This window comes from Cebus imitator, unplaced genomic scaffold, assembly GCF_001604975.1.
Source record: "Cebus imitator isolate Cc_AM_T3 unplaced genomic scaffold, Cebus_imitator-1.0 Scaffold4, whole genome shotgun sequence".
Taxonomy (NCBI): Eukaryota; Metazoa; Chordata; class Mammalia; order Primates; family Cebidae; genus Cebus; species Cebus imitator.
Genome location: NW_016107319.1, coordinates 7,065,703 through 7,087,568, shown reverse-complemented (window position 1 = coordinate 7,087,568; position 21,866 = coordinate 7,065,703). Strand labels below are relative to the sequence as shown.

Below are 21,866 nucleotides of genomic sequence, written 5' to 3'. Positions count from 1 at the left end.
GAATAAAACACCAAAAGCAATGGCAACAAAAGCCAAAATTGACAAATGGGATCTAATTAAACTAAAGAACTTCTGCACAGCACAAGAAACTATCATCAGAGTGATGGTGATAGTAACCTACGGAATAGAACAAAGTTTTGCAATCTACCCAACTAACAAGGGCTAATATCCAGAATCTACAAAGAACTTAAACAAATTTACAAGAAGAAAACAAATAACCCCATCGAAAAGTGTGCAAAGGATATTAACTGTCACTTCTCAATTGAAGACATTTATGCAGCCAACAAACACATGAAAAAAAGCTCATTATCACTGATCATTAGATAAATGCGAATCAAAACCATATTGAGATATCATCTCACACCAGTTAGAAAGCTGATCATTAAAAGTCAGGAAATGACAGAAGCTGAAGAGGACATGGAGAAATAGGAATACTTATACATTGTTGGTGGGAGAGTAAATTAGTTCAATCATTGTGGAAGACAGTATGGAGATTCCTCAAGAATCTAGAACTAAAAATATCATTTGACTCAGCAATCCCATAACTGGGTATATACCCAAAGGATTATAAATCATTCTACTATAAAGACACATGCAAAAAAAAGAAGACATGTATGCAGCCAACACGCATATGGAAAAAGCACATCATTTTTCGTCATTAGAGAAATGCAAATCAAAACCACATAAAGATACCGTCTCATGCTAGTTAGAATGGCTATCATTAAAAAGTTAGAAGACAACAGATGCTGGAGATATAGGAATGCTTTTACATTCTTAGTGGGAGTATAAATTAGTTCAAATATTGTAGAAGACAGTGTGGCAATTCCTCAAGGATCTAGAACTAGAAATACCATTTGACCCAACAATACCATTATTGAGTATACACCCAAAGGATTATAAATTATTCTATTATAAAGACATATGCACACATATATGTTCATTGCAGCACAGTTTACAACAGCAAAGACTTGAAACCAGCTCCAATGCCCATCAATGATAGGCTGGATAAAGGAAATGTGGCACATATACACCATGGAATACTATGAAGCCATAAAAAAGAATGAGTTCATGTCCTTTGCAGGGACATGGATGAAGCTGGAAATCATCATTCTCAGCAAACTGAAACAAGGACAGAAAACAAAACACCACATGTTCTCACTCATAAGTGGGTGTTGAACAATAAAAACACATGGGCACAGGGAGGGGAACATCACATACTGGGTCCTGTTTGGGGTTGAGGAACTAGGAGAGGTATAGCATTAGGAGAAATACCCAATGTAGATGACTGAGTGATGGCTGCAGCAAACCACCATGGCACCTGTATACCTAAGTAACAAGCCTCCACATTCTGCACATGTACCCCAGAATGTAATAATAATAATAAAAAGAATTATACTTCATCATAAAAATCAGCCAATTATTACTAATCAATTTCCAGTGCTGCCTCTTTAGATAATTGTTTAACTATTAAAATGTATCCTGTTATTTATAATAACAGCCATTTGACACCAGTGCTGCTACAGAAGACATACCTCATGTTTTAGCACAAAAAACCATATGAGAATTTGTAACGATGCACATTTCTTATTACCTGCTGATAATAATCTAGTCAGTGAAAATGGCACCTAATGATACAGGACATCTCCCACTCACAAATAACTGGATTTAACATTACTATTACTTCTCACCAATCCCTTACAGAAGCAAATAGATGTGATTACCATAATCCTGAGGAATAACACTTAAAATTAAACTTGGAAATCTAGGAACAGCTTATCTTTTACTAAGCACAAATGCACCTTAGACCGTAAATCCTCCAGTACTCTTTCTCCAGAGAGTTTCACTAGACTTGGCTGTCATTCTTCTAATTGTTTATTATTCTGGCTGATTAGACCTCTGGCATCTCCTGTTCCAAATACTTGGCTTCATATGAAATGTATCAAGTGATTTAGCCTAACACTGGATCTCTGTAGTAGTCCCAAACGTCTTGTTTCTATAACATTGCTTGCCCGGCTTCTTCCTGACAAGTAAACTAACCTTCTCAAGCCTATATAACATAGCAGTAGTGCTTATAAAACTGCTAAGGGGCAGGTTGTCTCTATTAATAAAGTTTATTTGGCAACCGGCAGTGTTTACTCCTGTGGGTCAATGTGGGTTCTTTTCTCTCCCTAGATTGGAAAGCAGAACTTATCTTTTATAGCATTGCTGGTTCTTTCTTCTCCTCTTGGGCTGTACAAATTACCTAAGACAGAGCTAACAGAGCTCCTGTCCTCATGGTAGGAGAATGGTCAGTTTTAGTACTTTATCTCTTCTTTCACTGGCCTCATTAAATATTCTTTCCTACATGGCAGTTATCAAAATTATTATTACAGATTGCCATTCTTATCTTCTTTCTAATTGTTGCTTTTCATTTGTCTCTGCTTTATATTATTTCTATGCTTTTTAGCTTTTGTCTAAGAAAAGTGGATTTTATAGACATCATCAAACACTTTGGCAAGCCTCATCCCTTCTGTGGGATTACATATTTGTTACAGTCTTTAAGATTTTGACCCTTCTGCTGGGTGTACTTGTTACAAGTTTTTCAAGATGGTTGCATTTCTGTAGTCTAAGATATCAGATTTCTTTTGAGGGTTTTTTTTGGCAGTGGAGGAATGAAGCGTGAAGGGGTATAGAAGGTAAAAGTGAGTAATTTTTTTTCTTTCATCAGAGCAATCCCTGAGTTAACTAAGCCTACACTATTAACCTACATAACCAAATTAGTAATAAAAAAATTATTTGACAAACAGAGTGAGAACAAAGAAAATTGAAAAGTCTTACAGAATATACATACACACACACACACACACACACACATATATATGTGTGTGTGTGTGTGTGTGTGTGTGTATATATATATATATATATATGTGTGTGTGTGTGTATGTATATATATAATCTAGGCAACTAACATTAAATGTGGTCCATGTGGTAGAATCACAAACATTCATTCTTTGGAAAAATAAATACATATAAGGAGTACAAGGGCAGTTTTGTTGCATGGCTATATTGCATAGAGGAAAATCTGGGCTTTTAGTGTAACCATCACCAGAATAACGTACATTGTACCCATTAAGTAATCTCCCATCCCTCAACCTCTCTCCATCCTCCAAACCTTTTGGATTCACCAATAGCTATTATTCCATACTCTATGTCTATATGTACACATTACTTAGCTTCCACTTCTAAGTGAGAATATACCACATTTGACTTTCTGTTTTGATTTGTTTCACTTCAGATAATAGCCTCCAATTCCATCCACGTTGCTGCAAAAGACATGACTTTATTATTTTTATGATTGAATAGTATTCCATTGTGTGTGTGTGTGTATATATACATATATTTCATAGATAAATAGAATGTATAGTATATGCATACATGGTGTGTATATATACACAAGCACACTATAAAATATCTGTCTTTGGATGTGTTGTGTAAGGAATGGTGGAAGTGTACACCATTTATTCTTTCATTATACTCCATATAGACTACCACCATTCCCATCTATTCGTCATTAACATATTACAATTTCCAAAACTATAGTTCATGTAAAATTGAGATTGAGAACTTCTGGATGAAATTTGGAGCTTTCCTAATCTTACTAGAACCATGGAGTGGACTGGGGTCTAGAGACCTGTACTCTAGGCTTGATTCTGTCTTTAAACAGCTATGTAACACTAGCAAGGTACTTTATGCCTTTAAGCCTTAGTTACCTTGTATTTAAAATAAGGAGATTAGATTTGAGGTGTGTAAAGTCCCTTCCAGTGCCTAAGTGACATCTATAGAGATCACAGGTTGAAAGTCTTAGCATATGATAGAATCCAACTATGTTATGCTGGTTCCCAGAACCACCATATTTAACACCAAAGGTAATTTCTCTGGTTTAATTATCTTAATTTTCCAGAAAAGAATATAAGTGCAGAGAAATTAAATGTATTGCACAATTTTACACAAACAGGTAAAACTGAGATTTAACAATGTGTTTTGGATTCCCATTTTAATTCTTCACTAGAAGTTCATTCCACATACCACAAAACATATACTATGCATTGTGTTACTTCTCCACCTTAACTTCAATTTCAAAAGAGCTCTGCTTCATCCATAAAATCCATGATTGCAGTATGTTTGGATTGCATATGTATGGACTATGAAATGCATGTACTGACATGATTGCATATGTACTGACCATATGTAAAGTGCAGTTATTTGTAGATTTTGAAGGATTTTTTCATTTTATACCTTAGATCTAACTATGCTATACCATCACTACTGCCACCTAAATTCTACTACATTGTAATTTTCTCCACTCCATTATGTTCAGATCACTACTTTCTGGGTCAGACAATAAATTAAACATCCGGCCTACAATTGCTCTGCAACAACTCTGTTTCATCCTGGCTCGCTGTAGTTCAATTATCACGTCTACCTTGGAGGAATAGGAAGATGGGAATTTCACCATCCCCTTGCACCAATGGCTAATCCGCCACACTTTTGCTTTTACACTGCTTGGCACATAGGTAAACACTCAATAAAAACGAATGGTCGTTATTATTTTTGTCTTCATTACTTTTCTGAATAGTTGTGTCAACACATGCATCCTCAACTCCCAAAATTAAAAAAATAATGCTTCTCTGAGCTCTGTATTAAATTTGATATTTACTATAGATTTTTCATAGATATTCTTTAGTCACTTTTGAAAAATCCCACCTATTCTTATTCCTCTTATAACTTGACATTAACTTTTCCTGTATTATTAAGATTACTTTGATCGATTTTCTGACGTTGAGCCATCAAGATGATCCTCAAATAAACCATATTTAACTGTAGCAAGTGTGCTCCTCCTGGGGAAGGTTATGTTGCTTATTTGTTTTACTGTTATGTATGCTAGCTAATGCTTTATTTAGTATTGAAAAATGTTACTGGGTTTTAAAAATCTTTGGTCTGGCAACTTTACTGAACTCTCCCATTCATTTTAGTAGCTTGTTAGTTTGTATGGCTTTCATTTATAAATGATAAAAATTTATCTCCTCTCTTTTAATCTTTATAATTCTTATTAATTGTACCAGCAAGGCAGCACCCTCTAGAGGAAGTGTGCATGCTTGAGAGGGAAACCTGAGTTCAAGCTCCAGTTCCACCACTTCCTAATGGCAGTCCCTGGACCAGTCACTCTACAGCCTGGTGCTTTAGTTTACTTACCTGAAAAAGTGGGAAGGAAAGTATCTCATGGGTTTGAGAAGGCTACATCAGTTAACAGACTTGGCACAATGGATGAAAAAAATGTTAACTCTTGAAATACTTATGGAATGAAGTTAAGAATGAAAGACACCTAACCCAACTCTGGACATTTATGAAAATATTTCCAGAGAAGCCATTTTCAGACTGAGACTTCTGGACCAGGCTAGTCAGAAGAAGGGGGCAAGGAAGAGAGATGCTGGATGAAGTAGTGCATTTCCAATGAGAGAAACACGTCAAATGTTTGGCTATGAAAGACAGCATGTTGTGTTTGGGGACAGACAGTAGTTCAGTATCCTGGACACTCAGCTCTTTTACATGTAAACAATAATTGTTCCACCAGTTACTAAATTCCTGAAGAGAATCATGTGTGCTGCATCTTTTTATCCTTCACAGCACTTGGCAAGGAGCCATGTACAAAGGAAGTGATCAATAAATATCCACTATTGTTTAGAATTTTTTCTGTGCTGTTAGCCTCTTTGGATTAAACACCTTAGCCTTGAAGCCATGCTTTATAAACTGCAGCAGCTCAAAGTAATATGGCTTGACTTAAGAAAGGCCAAAGTTTAGAAGATGAATGCCTCAATATCAAGTCAAATAAGCCATCAGCATAACCACATCTTTCCGGTTTTAGAGGTTGTTTACAATGATCTTGCTTTTCAGGGGTAGAATCTAAAGATACCAAATACAAATTTTAATCTGATATTTGAGGTAACTGCAATTTTTTTAATGGCATAACAAGAGAAGAAACTATATTTCTTCTCTTAAACTCTCAGGAGAAGAGACACTAAATAAATTAAATTTCAGCAATACTATTATTTTCACACAATTTCCCTCATCTTTTTTGTCCTACTGAAATGATTTCTCAAAATACTCAGCAAATAAAATTAAGAAAATGAAAGGATTTCTATTTGAAAGAATTTAGAGAATAGGGTGTGCCTTGTTTCAATTTCCCTTCATTTACTGAAGCATTTACTTTGCAAATTTATAAAATTATCCTCACCTTAATAAAACTGGCACAAAATATTAAACAAACCTATTTGTTTTCAGTTCTCTAAAGTTCATACTCCTAACAAGGAAGCTAAAGACTCTATTTGTAACCTGGCCCAATGTATACACTCAGAAAATTCTATTTCCCTTCCTAACCCTGACAATAAGAAATAATCTGGGAATAGTTTCCCAAAAGCCATGTGATCACCAGTAATATACTATGAGTCAAACATAGTCAATTTCCTTTTCTCAGGACCTTATCTAACTGGGTTCCCCAGAAATATATGTTGGATCACTGACAACACGAATAACATTATTATAGATCTATTATGTGCCAGGCAAGTTGTTAGGCACATAAGAATGCAGTTTTTCTTCAACTTCAGCCCTTCCAACTCCACCATCACAATTCTTGTCTTCTATGACCTTTATCATTTACCTGTGGGTGAGGCAATATGAACAGAGGTAAATAGAGTGAAACACTGCAGATATTACGATAGAAGTATCTACCTGGTGGAGAACACAAAAAAGAAAGAAAGAAAGGTGTGAGGCAAGGCAGAGGTAAAGATGGGGGTCTCACCAGGAAAATATCAGAGAGAAAGTGAGTCTTTAAAGGTGAATATGTAAGAATAAACATACGAGGGATTAAAATCCTTCTAGAGAGCAGCAGGCAGAGCAAGTATGACAGGTAGGCAAGGGCTGGGAGGTGTAAAAAGCCTCGCCTTCTCCTTTGAAGACCTGGGAGCTGGCCAATCCCTCCTCGAAGGCCTTCCTGAACATCTCTTTCAGAGTGCTTAGCTCAGTGACAGTTCCTCTGGTTCTCTTATGTGACCCTAAACCATCTATATATCCATTTGCCTCCTGGGGAAATGTTCTGACCATTTGTTTTACCAATAATTCTTTACCTAACTCACAAACCAAAATCTCTTGTACAAATAGCTCATCTAATCTTCAATCTAGTAATTCTAATCACTTACAAGACATTTTAAGTAGCTTGTTCCAGTTTTAGCTCAACCATGATATTTCCAAAATCAAGCTCCTCCATTCCCCTACCTTGCCCCATGTGTTAGCTGTAATCTATATCTGTTCCTAACATGTCTATCTTTCCTGCCTCTCATGGTTAAAATCTTGGATGTCCTCTGACTCTTCCATGTACTCCGCTCCTCCCACTCAATCAAGACCTGTCAAGTGTTTACAAAACTGCCCATCTTATATTAGGCACTCAAAATTATTAACTGCTGAAGTGCCAAAATCAATTCAATGAATAAATAAAACATTAATAAATCAAATCTTTGTTGAAAACAGCTTGTCTTTCTATTCTCCGTTCGATTTGCAATACCCTACTACTTAGCATTCATTCACTTATTCATTCAGCAAATATTTATTGAGAGACTACCATATGCCTGGCACTAATAGGTGATGGGGATATAGCAATAAATAAAATAACTAAACTGCATGTTCTCCCGTGGTTCATTTTCTAATGGAAAAAGGTGATAATAATCAAATAATTAAATAAAACATATTCAAGTCCATAGTTCCTCATATGAAAATACTAAATCAAAAAAGCTCTAAAAGCTGGAAGTTTCTCCTTAATTCACTGGTTAACAAAACACAAACTCAACTGACATTAGACCATGTATAAGTTGTATTTATTCCCTTTTGAGGAAGTACCTAAATAAGCTTGATCATTACATGATATATAGTAAACACATTATATTACTTTCCAAAATCTGAAAAATAAACTGAATTCCCAAACAAGGTTGGGACATGGAGTGTTGGTGAGACTACAATTTGAAGTACATAAGTCAAGAATTACTTCATTGCAACAGGGATATTTGAGCCAAACCCCAAAGCAGGTAAAGGGAAGGGGCCAGATTTGAGAGAAAAGCATTCTAGGCAGAAGGAACGGCAAGCTAAAAGACTCTTAGACAAGAACATAGTAGTATGGTTGATGAATAGAAAAGGTGCCGGTGTAACTGACTCAGTGAGCTAAGGGAGGAGTAGTAGATGACAGACATCAGGGGTACAAATCACTTAGAGACTAAATGTCCACTCTAACAGAATTTGGCTTTTATTGAAGTGAGAAGAGAAGACCATGCAGGGTTTGGAATAGGGGAATGGCATAACCTGATTAATACTTTAACGGGATTACCATTTGTGGTGGACAATCTCCAAAGACAGCTGCCATCAATCAATGCCTTTCCGCATAAACATGCCTGACACTACTCATGGAGAAGTGGAATCCTTGTCCTCTCCCTTTCAATTCTGGATGGCCTTCTGACTTGCTTTTCCCAAAAGAATAAAACAAATGTTACAGTCTGGAAATTCCATATCCAAGCCTTAAGAGCTTACAGCTCCAACTTTCTCTCTTACAGAAGTTGGGTAAGTTGTAAAGAGTCTGACAACCCTGAAACTATCACACTGTGAGAAAGTCCAAATCAGTCATGTGGAAAGACAAGTGGAAGAGAGCCAAGGAGCCCAGCCTACAGCCAGAACTGAAGCTCTATATATGGGACCTAATGTCTGAGCCACCTCAGACATCCCTTGACCATTTGGGCCATCCCAGCTGAGGTCACACACATTGCAGTGTAGAAACAAGTCATTCTCTTTGTGTCTTGTCCTAATTTTTAGGCTTGAGAAAATAAAATGGTTTTTATTTTACACCACTAAGTTTTGGGGAAGTTTATTATATGGAAATTAGTTATCAACACTGAAACTGCTATGAGACCAAGTGTTAGGTAGACACCTGGAGAGAGGCAAGGACGTTGTTAGTGAAAGCCAGAAATGCAGTGATAAAATAGTTCAACTCAAGACTTGCTAGATTGGAAAATAACACTGAATCTCATTCTTGCCTTTCCAGGCAGCAAAAGATTATCCAAGAAATAAGTAATTTCAGGGCAAAGATCAAATCCAGGGTCTACTATTACATGTGTTCTCAGCTTGAAGATCAAATCAAGTGTGTGGCAGGAAGGCCCTTCATTAAGAACTCTGAAAGATTTAAAGTGATGCCTCATAGACCTTGCCAACCGGTCAAGGGGCTTCTAAAAACGTTATGGGCTTCTACTGCATCCTGACTTTCTGGCAAAGTAAACTAGAGCTTGCCTGAAGGATTTTCTGGTTATGTCTTTTATCTAGTGGAGTGAGAGAATCCCAATAAAATTCACAGGAAGCCCCCAAATTTTAAAGATCATTGAACTTAAAAACAAAAAGCAGTTAAACAAAAGGAAGTATACAAAAGGTCTCTAAATAATTACCCCTCTAATAGCAGGAAGCAGGCTACTCCACTGCAAAGAATAGCAAAAATTATTTCTTATAGAAAAGAAAGAAGAAATGAGAAAAGGAGCCCAATGTGCAAAAGATAAAGTTAAAGCCACAGAGAATCATTCCTAGGGAACAAATTTAAACCTTAATCAGGAACATGTCTTACTTCCAGAGCAAGAACTTGGGACATATGGCGGCTGTATTCAGACTTGCTATTGACTAGTGACAGTTATATGCCTTCAATTGTCTTGTTTTGAAACAGTATTGTTTAATGAAATTGTCCTATCTTTGTGGCAGCAGATAATCTTTTTAGTTATAGGTTTCTGCACTCAAGAAATAATTACTCTTCTCCCACTTTAGGAAAAAAAAAATGCACTAAAGAAACTACACCAGAGAAATATCATCCTCATCTGGAGATCCAATTTAGAGACTTAAAGTCTGAGTTTGATGCCATAGTGAGATAAGCTGAAAGTCAATAATTAGTTAAAAAGTAAAACTACTTGAGACCAACGTGATGTAAAGTCCAAGTTAGCCATGTAGAGAGGTCTCATAAAGAGGGATGGATGTCCGGCCAGCCATGAGCTTTCCAGCTATCCTGGCTGATGTTCTAACATGTGAAGGAAGATACCGTCTTAAATGTCTAATCCTCAGCAGCCTAGGAGGAGTCAATCAGCTGAAAGTAGCCCAGATGGCAAGATCACGACAAATAACAAATTATTGTTATTCAAGTCTCTGAGTTCTGGGGGTGTTGTTTTGTTTAATTCTTGTTTTGTGGTCGTTCATCCTTTTGATGCAGGGACAGATAACTGCAACACTGTGGCTTCTATGTTGAGAACAGGCTGGAGTGGAAGTGGAGGGACAAACATTAGGCACTTTTGCAATAATGGTGTAAGACATGATAGCAGCTTGAACCCAGGCAACAGCAATGAAAAGAGTGAGAAGAAATAGGCTGTGGGGTATATTTCAAAGGCCTAGCTAAATGATTTGGTGGCAGATTTAATGTGGGGCATGACAAAAAGAGACATTAAGGACAAATCGAAGGTTGATTATCTCTGGAACTAAGAGAATAAAATCTTCCTCATCAAGTAAGATGAGGAAGAGGGTGGGCAAGCAGATATGGCAGTAAAGGCATCCAGTGAGTATCAGACATCCAATCAAAGATGAATGAATAACAGATGAATAGACTGCTGAATAAGTCTGGAGTTCAGGGGAGACATCATGGCTAGATTCACATGTACATTTGCGCATCATCAATGTAAGAAGAGTATAACTGTAACATTAGATGAGATCACCAAGACAGAGAGTACAGATTGGGAAAAGACTTAAGGACTGAGGCTCCTGTATTTATATGTTAGGGGAAACAATGAACGAGCCAAAGAGACTGAAATTGTTGTTGGTAAGGTAAAAGGAAAATAAGGAAAAGGGGGTGGCTCGGAAGTCAGGGAAAGAACTCTCAGGTCCTGCTGAAGGGTACATAGGAAGGGACCCAAGAACTAACCACTGGATTTAGTAACAGGGATGTTCTTGGCACCTTTGACAAGTATATTTCTAATGGAGCAGTGGGAATGACAGACTGACTGGTTCAAGAGAAAATGGAGAAAGGACAATTGGAAACAGAGAACAGAGTTAATTTTGTAAGTTTTCCTGTAAAACATGGGCAGAAAAACCAGATAGAAGTGAGGAGAAACAAGGAGAAAAACATGAGTCTTTTTTTTTAAAATGGCAGAAATTATAGCATGGCTACATGGTACTTAGAAAGATCCATGAGAGACAGAGAAAAAAATGGTGATGGAGAGAAAGAATGAATTACTAGAGTTATGTCCTTGAGCAGATAATGGGAATGAAACTACACCCCTGAATTAACTGTGATGGATTTCTAGCTGGTTTCCTTATCTCTAATTTATCTTTTCTTCAATAAATTCTACCTCAAACTAATTTCCCTAAAGTACTATTTTTATTACAGTGCTCCAACATTGTTTTGCTATATGACTTATGTCTCCTGCCTCTTTTACCGTTGTCTGCTCAGCTGTCAAACATTTGAATGATGACTAACTCTCACTGAAATCATACAAATAGACTCTGACCAACCCTCTGCTAAGCACATGAAGCACATTGTCCTTACAATATATGTATAGAGACAGACACATATAAAATGAATTTACAGGCATAAAAGTTGTTACAGGAGAATGTAGACTGCACCAAATTAATTCATGTAAGGGAGAAAATAATTCTGCCTGGGCAGTAGGTGGGGATAGAAAAAGTTATGGAGGGTTAGCATTTTGAGCAGAAATATGAAGACTGACAAAGAAGGGCAAGTGTGTCTGGAACACTGGGGCAGGGTGACTGGAGCTGAGGCTGGAAGAGGAGACTTCACTGCAGAGGTTTTCCAAACCCTATTAGAGCTTATTTTCCACCAGTCCCCTGTGGGAAATCTCTACAGAAGCCAGCCCAGGCTCTTTACTGCTCCCCATCCCGCCCCCTGTACTTTGCTTTAAGCACAGTAAGCATGGTAATCCAGAAGCCAAAGGGAGGGTGTGGGAAAGAAGGCTGAACTGTATCTCCCAACTGAACAACACGCACCTCTGGCATACCCTACAACTTTTCCAGGGGTTTGTGGGTATAAGAGGTTTCTAAAGGAACCAATTTCAAGATCCATTACCTCCAGAGAAGCCCCTTTTTACCAGAGATATGCCTGATATGTGCCCAAAGCAAGCAGATTTCTGGCAAGTTCTCCTTTCTCACTTCCTCTTTCATAATTACCATTCTCCCACTTTAGGAAAAAAAATGCCTATGTCTCTTCATCCAGAATCTTAGCATGTGCCTTGCCTCACCAGGGTGCCAAATAAAGGGATAATTTTATATAGGAGACATCTTTAAAAAAAGCATTGACATATCTACTTGCATGATATATATTTCCAATATTGTTTTATTTGTATGCTTAATAATCACTTATCAAAAACGAATGATTCCTTTGATTAGTTTTGTAATGATAGTATTTTAAATAACATAAGCAAGAATTTTCACAATAAAAACCCTTCAATTAAAAAATCAAGCTTTATGTGCTTATTTCTGTTGCAGATGAGTCAGGAGAGCAAATAACTCCAAAATATGAAATATTTAACTGTAAAATGTTAAATTAAGAAATAATTATTTGATAATTTTAAAGGTCAGTGCTAACAGCATGCAAGGACTACTTTGTCAGATTTCAATTAGAAGGCACGTGAGCAGAATACCCAGGAAGCAGAAGTATTCAGTGATAATAAGGGACCCAAGACCTCTCTGGGCTCCTTTTGTGTGTCACAGTGATAAGCAGAGCTTACCCCCACCACCACCTCTACAAACCTTACAACCATCATATTTTCTTATTCTAGAACCATTTTCAGTTTCAATTCCCTCATTTCACAAAATAATTTGTCACTTTCCTAATCTTGTCTGCATCCTGTCAGTACTTGGAAGAACCATTAGCATTTAGAGAGGAAACATGTGTGTATTACAAGCAGACTTTAAAAAAAATCCATTTTTGTATGGTCTACATTGAGTCCTCTGCCCCTGGAGTGGAATGAAACACCATAAAACAAGTGCATACAAATACCCTGGCTCTAGATGTTAAATGTGTACAAATAATATTACTGAATTGAACTGAGATCAAAGAGCTTCTTTTTCTCCTCTTTCTGATTCTAGCAATAAACTTTTTTTTTAAAAAAAGGGCAATATTCTTTGATATGGGCAAAGTACTAAATAGTATTAAATCACATCAAACGGTGACCAGCATCTATTTCAAGGCCAGGATAGCGACATTTTATTTTTCATTACACTGAACACCTGAGTTTTCCTAGAAGAGAATACATATGATATCTGAAAAAGGACATTAACATTGGAATCAAGTTAAATCTCAGTAGAGTGTCTGTCTTACCTAGCTGTGTCCTAATGCAAGTGAAACACTGCATGCCATTTTTTTTTCTTTGTGAAGTCACGATAAAAATGCAATAGTTATTCAAATTCAATGAGGACATACAGATGAAGTGCCAGTATGTTTCCTGAAACATAGCAGAGGCTTCCTTTTTGTAACTTTCAAATTCACATTGGGTTCCTACTGGAATGGCACTGCTAATAACAGTAATTCAGGCTCTCTGTCAAGATTTCTTAGTTACTTATGTTTACCTAATCAATACAGTCTGGAAGCAGAGTAAAAAGTAGCTTTTATGTCTGCCCACAGCTGTCAACAAATGGTGCAATATATACATACACACACGTACATATATGCACATATACAGTATGTATACACATATATGCATTATGCACACATACATACATATACTTGATAGTATTTAATTAGTGAAATTCACCATCAAATAGGTGTTAGCTAATGCATTCCAGTTCTCCCTAAAATCACAATTTTTCCGTCAACTCCCCTAGGGAATTTTTCCATCCAACCCATTCCTATAGGACAGCAGCAAGTATTTAAGCATTGCTCAATGTCGATAGTTTCATGCAGTTACTATAATCACTGGGTAAGTAAATCAAAGAGCTAATACTGAGCTAAAGAAGTGGCTTCTTGCCAACCCTTCTACCATAACACCGCCTGAAAAGAGGACATCCCAATTAGTTAACTACATCATCTCCACTTGTGGTATTATGAGAAAGTCTTCTCTGAGCTCTCCATGAATCCCAGCCTTCTAGTTGTATGGATAGATGAAGAGATAGATAGAAGAGACAGATATCCAGATCAATCCACATTGTCAAGCTCTTCCAGCAGAAAGTGATGCAACTTAGACAAATGTTTTCATTCAGGGACTATTAAAAAATTTCTCCAGTGAACCAAACACATATAGCTAATCAAATGAATATTGATTATAAAGATAATCTTTAAATACATAATAATGTCAATTGCACAAGTACCATAGAAACATTCCTTTAAAACCAACATTTTACCATTACGACACTGCCTGAAAATAAATAAAGACTAATGATCACTGTCAAATCGTAGGAAATATTTTTATGCAAATAATATCATCCTCCTTAAATAACAGCAATCTTAAACTTGTCTGAGTTGGAATTCCAGCTCTGCCACTTTCTAGCTCTGTGACCTTGAGAAAGCTATTTAATTACTCTATACTTCAATTTCCTCAGCTGTAAAATATATTCCCTACCACATAAGCTTATTATGATGATTTTTAAAAATACATCCCTAGAACAATGTCTGATCCATAATAAGAACTCAACAATGTTAGCTATTATTCATACTGTTTCTCATAATTTAAGTTATGGGTATGAAGACAGAACTCTGTATTATCATTAGCTAACCTTCAGAAAAATAGTTAACACAATGAGCAGAACTCAACATTAAACTCCAGGAGAGGTTGGGGGAAAAGGACAGTAGTCTATATTTTTAAAAGGTTAAAAACTGTTTTGGGTCAGAGACCCATTTAAAAAGCTAATCAAAGTTATGGATATTTTTCTGAGAAACATCCACATATACCCAGCATTTCAGGGCTCCTTTTCTAGCTATCCAGAAATCCATCAGAGGCACCAAATCTAAGATGAAGCCTAGGAGATGAGGTACCTCCTAAGCTTTAAAACCCTCTACTTCCAAACTTGATTTCAATAAACTTTAAGCCACTGTTTTTCTCCATCCCCCAAAGAAATTTATAAACATATATTTCATTGAAAACACTGTATCTTGCAATATAGCGGTTGATATTTGCAACATTAATTTCATGGATTAAAACAAAAGAGCATCATTTTAATCACTGGTAGCCTGCACGAAAATTCCAACCAGAACTATAGCTTCCAGTCATGTTCTGGAGTTGCCATTCCAAATCAGCAGGGAACAGTGAAACTAAAAGTATGGGAACGCCCTGCCTATCAGAAGTTCCAGACCAATGGCCAACTGACCTTTCTCTGTCACTGTTGCAAAGCAGGTGATACTTCAGGAGATGCTCTTCTGATTGACTAAAATTCTGTGAGAAAACAGAAATACATGGACACGAAGCTAAGACAATCATAACAAACCTTAAGAACTCTGATACTTCTAAACTTTAAGTAAATTAGCTTTTCGTTCTCTTTTTAAATCTAAATGGCTTGCGCTGTGTTTTCAGTTCTTCCCTTTATATGTCTTTATGTTCCTTCCTTTGTATCTCCTTCTTCTGTTGACCACATTATTTAACACAAAAACAACAACAGGCGTTTAAAATTTAACCTGTTATATATATATTGACAGGCTGGAGTGCAGTGACAGATCATAGCTCACTGTAACCTGGAACTCCCAGTCTCAAGCTATCCTCTCGTCTCAGCCCTCCAAAAGTGTATTGCATCTTGATGCTTTCAATTGAATGGTTCACTTTGCAGCCTCTACATGGCAGGATGCATAATCACCAGTTTATTCTGTAATACTGGAGCAAGAATTCAGTCTAGCTAATATGGCCTCTTTCGCCATACTGACAAGATGAGGATGACTACCACTTAGCCACTACCTGTATCATAATATTATAAAGTAGTTTAAAGATATATAGTAGAAATTAGCTGGTGACCACCACTTTACTTCGTTTTGAAATTGCTGACTCATCCTATTTGAGAATCTGTTGTAAGCATCATTTAAGAATTAGTTTGGTTTAGTTTACACACTCTTTGAAGTCAACATAGTTTTTAATGCATGGAATTACATAAAATCAAATGAACTATATGTATGCCCTTGCAGCATGCAGTCTCAATAACACTTGAAAAAACTGGCTGGATTTTCATAATGATTTTATGAAAATCAATGAATAATGATTTTATTTCAGTGAAATTCGCTCGCATTTTTTCCAAGTTGCTTTGGCATTCCAGACACCCTACCGGTTCTCTAAGAGATAACTGGCTTGCGCAGAGTTGGAACCAATACAGACCCAGGCCTGACTGTCAAGCAGTGATCATTCCTGCAAATTTTTCTTCCAGAAGACGTGTGCAAGCAAAGAAGAGGGCGATAATTCGATTTTGCAAAGGTAGAAATAGACGCGCACGCAGACATCTGCACCGGCCGGCCCACAGGGAGTTTGAGAGGGGACAGATAGGAAGTGGGGAGCTGAAGTACCTTTTCTTGGCGTTTCTGAGCTTGACTGGGTGCAGAACTCAGCCCTCAGGGCTGCGGGACCGCCTCTTCTCAGAAACCGGCAGTTTGGCTTGGGCAGCCTGACGCGCGTCCCTCACCCTCCCAGGGGAGCGCAGGGTGCGGGGCCTGCCTCGCGCTCGCCAGCAGTCGGGAACTCCGAAAGGGTGCAGCTCAGTGGGGAGCCGCACGCCAGGGGCAAAGGGACCAGCGATCTGCGCTCCTCCGGAAGCAGGAGGATGGCGAAGAGAGTCTTGGAGAGGAGTAAAGTGTCATTAGGGGAAAAATCAAAAATCGAAGTTGCGGCTAAGTTTTCCCCGTGAGAGGGCGGGGCGGCCGAGCCACTCGGGTAGACCAGAGGGTAGCGCCGGAGCTGGGAGGGGCCCAGGGCGTAGGCTTTCGGGGAAAATTCCATTGTCCTTTTAACCACCACCACTCCCCTCCCAAAGCAGAGAAGCCGAGCTCTGTACCTCCATCGAGTCCTGGCTGCAGGGTTGGGGGGCGACAGCCACTGCAGCCGGGCGGGAGCGGACACCCAGTTCCCCGAGGGCGCCGGACTCCGAAGGCAGTGAACGCGTCAGCTGGGATTCCCCCGGGCACCTTCCACCCGGAGTCCCAACCTCCGGCGAAAAGAAAAGTGAAAGAGAAAGAGCCGGGAGCGCAGGCAAAGATAAACACCTCCCGAGGAGATTGGGGGTGGGGCAGGTGGCGGCGGCTCCTGGATGACTGACTGCCCCAGGTGTCACTGCTCCCCGGCCTGTTTTGGTCCCTGCCAGGCCCTGGAGCGCAGAACGTGCAGGGCGAGCGCAAGCGCAACGAGGAGCACCGGCCCCGCCTTGCAGGAACACAAGTCTCCGGCCTCCTCCTCTACCTGGTTGGACACCTGCAGAGAAGGCACAGGGACACTGGACCGAGCCCGTCGGCGGCATCCCAAGCGCCGGGCACCAGGTGGGAAGCTTCCGCAGCAGAGCCTGGAGACCAGGGCTGGGCTGGCGCCCATTCAGGTCTCCCAGAGGAAAGGGAAAAGGTTCTCGGAGCCGGATGCTGGGCGGCTACTCTAGACAGGCCCCTTGACCCCTGCACAGACTGGAAGAAGGAAGTTTTGAAGTCCTCCCAGAGGAAACGTTGGAAGAAAACACAGGGTGGCAGCTTTGTGCAAGACAGTTGGTACAGGGAGTGAACTTACAGCAATGAGCCTCTCTGCGGATCACTTTACCAGCCTATTGTGTAGCCCAGTGTGAAATATTACGCATGGTCCCATTTGACGGAACCGTGAAATGTTGTTCTTGCAGTGCTTTTTACATTGGAGGAAGGAACTGAGTTCTTGAGGCTGAGTGATCTGCACGCCAGAAAGCCAGTAGCAAAGGCCTCACACTCACGCTCAGTTTTGAAAGTACTTTGGAGAACCTTGCATTCTGTGACTCACTGAAAATCCCTACTGTACGGTGCTTTCCAAACTTTCAGAGTCATGGCTCAGAGAAAAAGATGTCTTTCTGGAGCAAAGTTTTTTTTTTTGTTTTGTTTTTTTTTTTTTGTTTTGTTTTGTTTTTTTGAGACACTGTCTTGCTCTGTCGCCAGACGCCAGGCTGGAGTGCAGTGGCATGGCGCGATCTCGGCCCACTGCAACCTCTGCCTCCCAGGTTACCAAGCAATTTTCCTGCCTCAGCCTCCCGAGTAGTGGAGCTCAGTTTTATTTAGTTTAAAATTTAAGCATGTGTTCTTTGTATTACATAACTATGATAAATATCAAACAAAAATAACAGAAATTATTCAATTTACAAGCTCATAGACTTCCACATATCATTTCATATTTTTTATGAAAAAAATTGAGTTTGTTTTCATTAACTCAATTTTTTCATGTCACTTTTATATTTGAAATAATTACTGATGGACTTCTTGATGTGAATTATTTCAAACTCTAGATAGTCTCCTTCAACAAAATAAGTGAGGTATAAACATGCAAAAACAATTTTTACAACCATTCAAAATTTCGCCATAGTTGGAAATTATATTTAAGAATATGAAGCAATCATCCATTTCTGTTCATGACAATGTCATGTTGAATTTTCTTGTGATAGTGTCAATGAATTTCAAGACCAGTTAGATTTTTCGTAGCACCGATTCGAAGCTCTGATTTGCAAAATGAGTATGCATTGGAAGAGCAAGACTGCAGCTGGATTGGATCGCATACAAGGATGTAGCAGCCACAGAAGGACTGATATGCATATGTGTGAAGACAAGAGAATACGGATCAACATGTGGATCATGCGCCCAGCCTCGTTTTGGACTGCTGCAGAGCTTCTTGGACTCCTGCAATGTAAACTCCTCTAGCGCCTCCTTCAGCTCCTTTATGGACACTGTGTTCTCTGCAACCGGTGAAGGAAGCAGGTGTTCAGACAATAAGAAACTTCAGAGGCCACACTTAGCACCATCTAACAGAGCTCAATATCAGATATCACTACTGCCAGAGGAGAATCCTCACATCTCAGATCCTCTCTCTCTTGGGCTGTCCACGAAGCCTATAGAAAGTTGTTCTCAACTGGTGCTCACTGGCTTGTGGGTTTCAGCTTTGTTAGTTGTCCACAGGACTGAGGGACATCAGTATCTGACTGCATACTTTGAATACGTTGAGGCCACCAAGAATGTTCTGAGCTACTAGAGAGTTTTCACAATACTATGAAATTGATGGGAAGTTTATTTGTAGGGTGAATGTTAATGTATAATCTGAGTATATAACATTAAGAAAATTGGTCTACAACTATTTATTGTGCTTCAAATATAGTAGGCTGTAGAATAACATGAACTGAATGATATATAAAGCATTTTGTCAGAGTGGGGAGATAAAAAACATAAATTACAACAAAGTAGAATTAAAAATTATTATAGTCATAGATGTGCTTGGCTCTACTATTTGCCTCCCAAATATGTAGGTCAAATTTGTTTTCATAAATACAGATATTTTAACAGTATTTTTAATGAGTTATGAGTGCCTGCAGTTCAATGAAGTTGGGTTTGTAGCATAATTTGTTTGTTTTTTTTTTTTTTTTTTTTTTTTTTTTTGCATTGCGCTCAAACAGAAAAGTCTAATGTATAATGTATGCAACTTGTGTTTTCAGTTGCCACAGGCTGTTTGGCAAAATATTGAAAATTACTCATACCAATGAACAAGTAAATTCCACTGCATAAATTAAAAGCAAAGATGAAGATTGATGAAATAATTTGAAACTGCCTTAAGATAACTAATAAAATTACAATGTAGAAAGAAGTAAAAATTAAACCTCATAGAAGTTACCATAATAATCTCCTTGAATTCAAATAATTAACAATAACATTATAGTTTAATAAATTTTTAATATCTTTTTTTCAAAGACAATGTCAATTGGGCAATTGTCTTTAAAATAAATTACTAATGAAAGTTTTCTAGCTTTTGCAATTACATGGAAAAAGTTGCAACTTATTTAATCTGACTTAGTATTCAAAGTCCATGACTGTTGCCTTATTTATGGTTTTCTTAAGATTTAAACCACCCATCAAGAACAAATTGATCCCTTGCTCTTTGGAAAACATGGCCTGCTTGAGTCACCTACATTTCCATTCGGGTAAAGTGTGCTGAAATGCAGCATTACTTCAAAGTTGCTTCTCACATATTTTTTTCTGCTGGTCCTGACAATAGATGAATACTCTTGGTCTTAAATACTATTTAGGTTTTCAAGAGCTCCTCAAGTTGCTGCTTTTTCAGAACCACAGCAATGTTCGTTAGCACTTCTCTCGTTTCTCCAATCTGCCATTTCTCCAGTGCTATGCTAAACACAAATGTTAACTCATTAAATCCTCACAGCAATGCTATGAGATATAAACTATTATTATCCCCCTTTTACAAATGGAAAAGCAAAGGCCCAAAAGATTATGCGATTTGCCCACGATCATATGGAAATTGACTGACCCAGCAAGGATTTGAACTCAGTCTATCTTGAATACACATCCCTACCCTCTGGTGTCTTTAAATTGGCAGCCATTCTCCAATGTTTGTAAAACAGAATTCATAAAGAAAGAAGCCATGGACCCTCAGGCAGTATTTCTTGGTCCAATTTTGTTTGCTTTAGGGTAATTTTAGTCATCACCAGGGAGGAAACTTAGTAGTTTTTTTGAATTTCTGCTTTCTCATCCTATGTTTCTGCAATGAAACTGCAATAGGTATTGCTACTAACAATACCTACTACCAACATAAGTTATTTGAATAAAGCAGCTGACGAAAGTCTGGAAGACCATTGCTGTAGGTTTGAAACAGTGGAACTAGTAGCTGGCAGATTCTAATAGAGTTGAGTGACTTTGAACTGAAATGTCAGAGCATACTCATGGTAAAGAAGGAGAAAAGACGTCTAGTTTCAAGCTGGACATGAATTAAGAACAGTAGTAACTTTATTAGTCAGGGTTCTCCAGGGAGACAGAATTAATAAGATATATATATATATATATATCTTTCATATATATATATATATATGAAAGGGAGTTTAATAAGGAGAATTGACTAATGATCACAAGGTAAAGTTCCACAACAGGCCGTCTGCAAGCTAAGGAGCAAGGAAACCAGTGATGGATCAGCCCAAGTCCCAAAACCTCAGAAGTAGGGAAGCCAACAGTAGTGCAGGCTTCAGTCTGTGGCCAAAGGCCTGAGAGCCCCCTGGCAAACCACTTGTGTAGGTCCAAGAGTCCAAAAGCCGAAAGAACTTGGAGTCTGATGTTCAAGGGCAGGAAGCAATGGAGAAAGATGAAGGCTGGAAGACTAAGCCTGTATAATCCTTGCTCGTTTTTCTGCCTGCTTTATTCTAGTTGTGCTGGCAGCTGTTTAGATGGTGCCTACCTAGATTGAGGATGGGTCTGCCTCTCTCAGTCCACCTGACTCAAACGTTAATCTCCTTTGTCAACACTTTCACAGGCACATCCAGGAACGATACTTTTCATCCTTCAATCCAATCAAGTTGACATACAATATTGACTATCACAGCAACATACTTTATTTTTAGTATATTTAAAAGTACATGTTACCTTAAATGCGCTGGTACTTAATGGGAGAAAAAAAGGCTTAAGTAGAAACAAGTGACAAGTTCATATGCTAGCAATATTATTCTCAACAGTCATTTAATGTTGACCTTAACAATTAAAATCTAGTTAGAAAACATTAATAAACCTATTTAGATTTATAATCTGAGAGTATATTACAAACATATATAATGGATCTTGTCAGCATTTTTTTCAATGACAAGTT

The 21,866-nt window shown here is 38.2% G+C and overlaps 1 protein-coding gene across 4 annotated transcripts in view; it reads right to left on the bottom strand.

Moving 5' to 3' along the window:
• IL15 (interleukin 15) overlaps nucleotides 1-17,677 on the bottom strand; it is a 104,660-nt gene extending 86,983 nt beyond the window's left edge. For 2 of the 4 annotated variants that reach the window (XR_001826954.2, XR_005201150.1), the window contains exon 1: nucleotides 17,071-17,677. The gene's annotated coding sequence lies outside the window, so the exon portion shown is untranslated. Of the gene's footprint in view, nucleotides 1-16,585 lie in introns of all 4 variants that reach the window. The other 2 variants (XM_037740437.1, XM_037740435.1) reach the window with 1 other exon arrangement.
• Nucleotides 17,678-21,866: the final 4,189 nt, after the last annotated feature.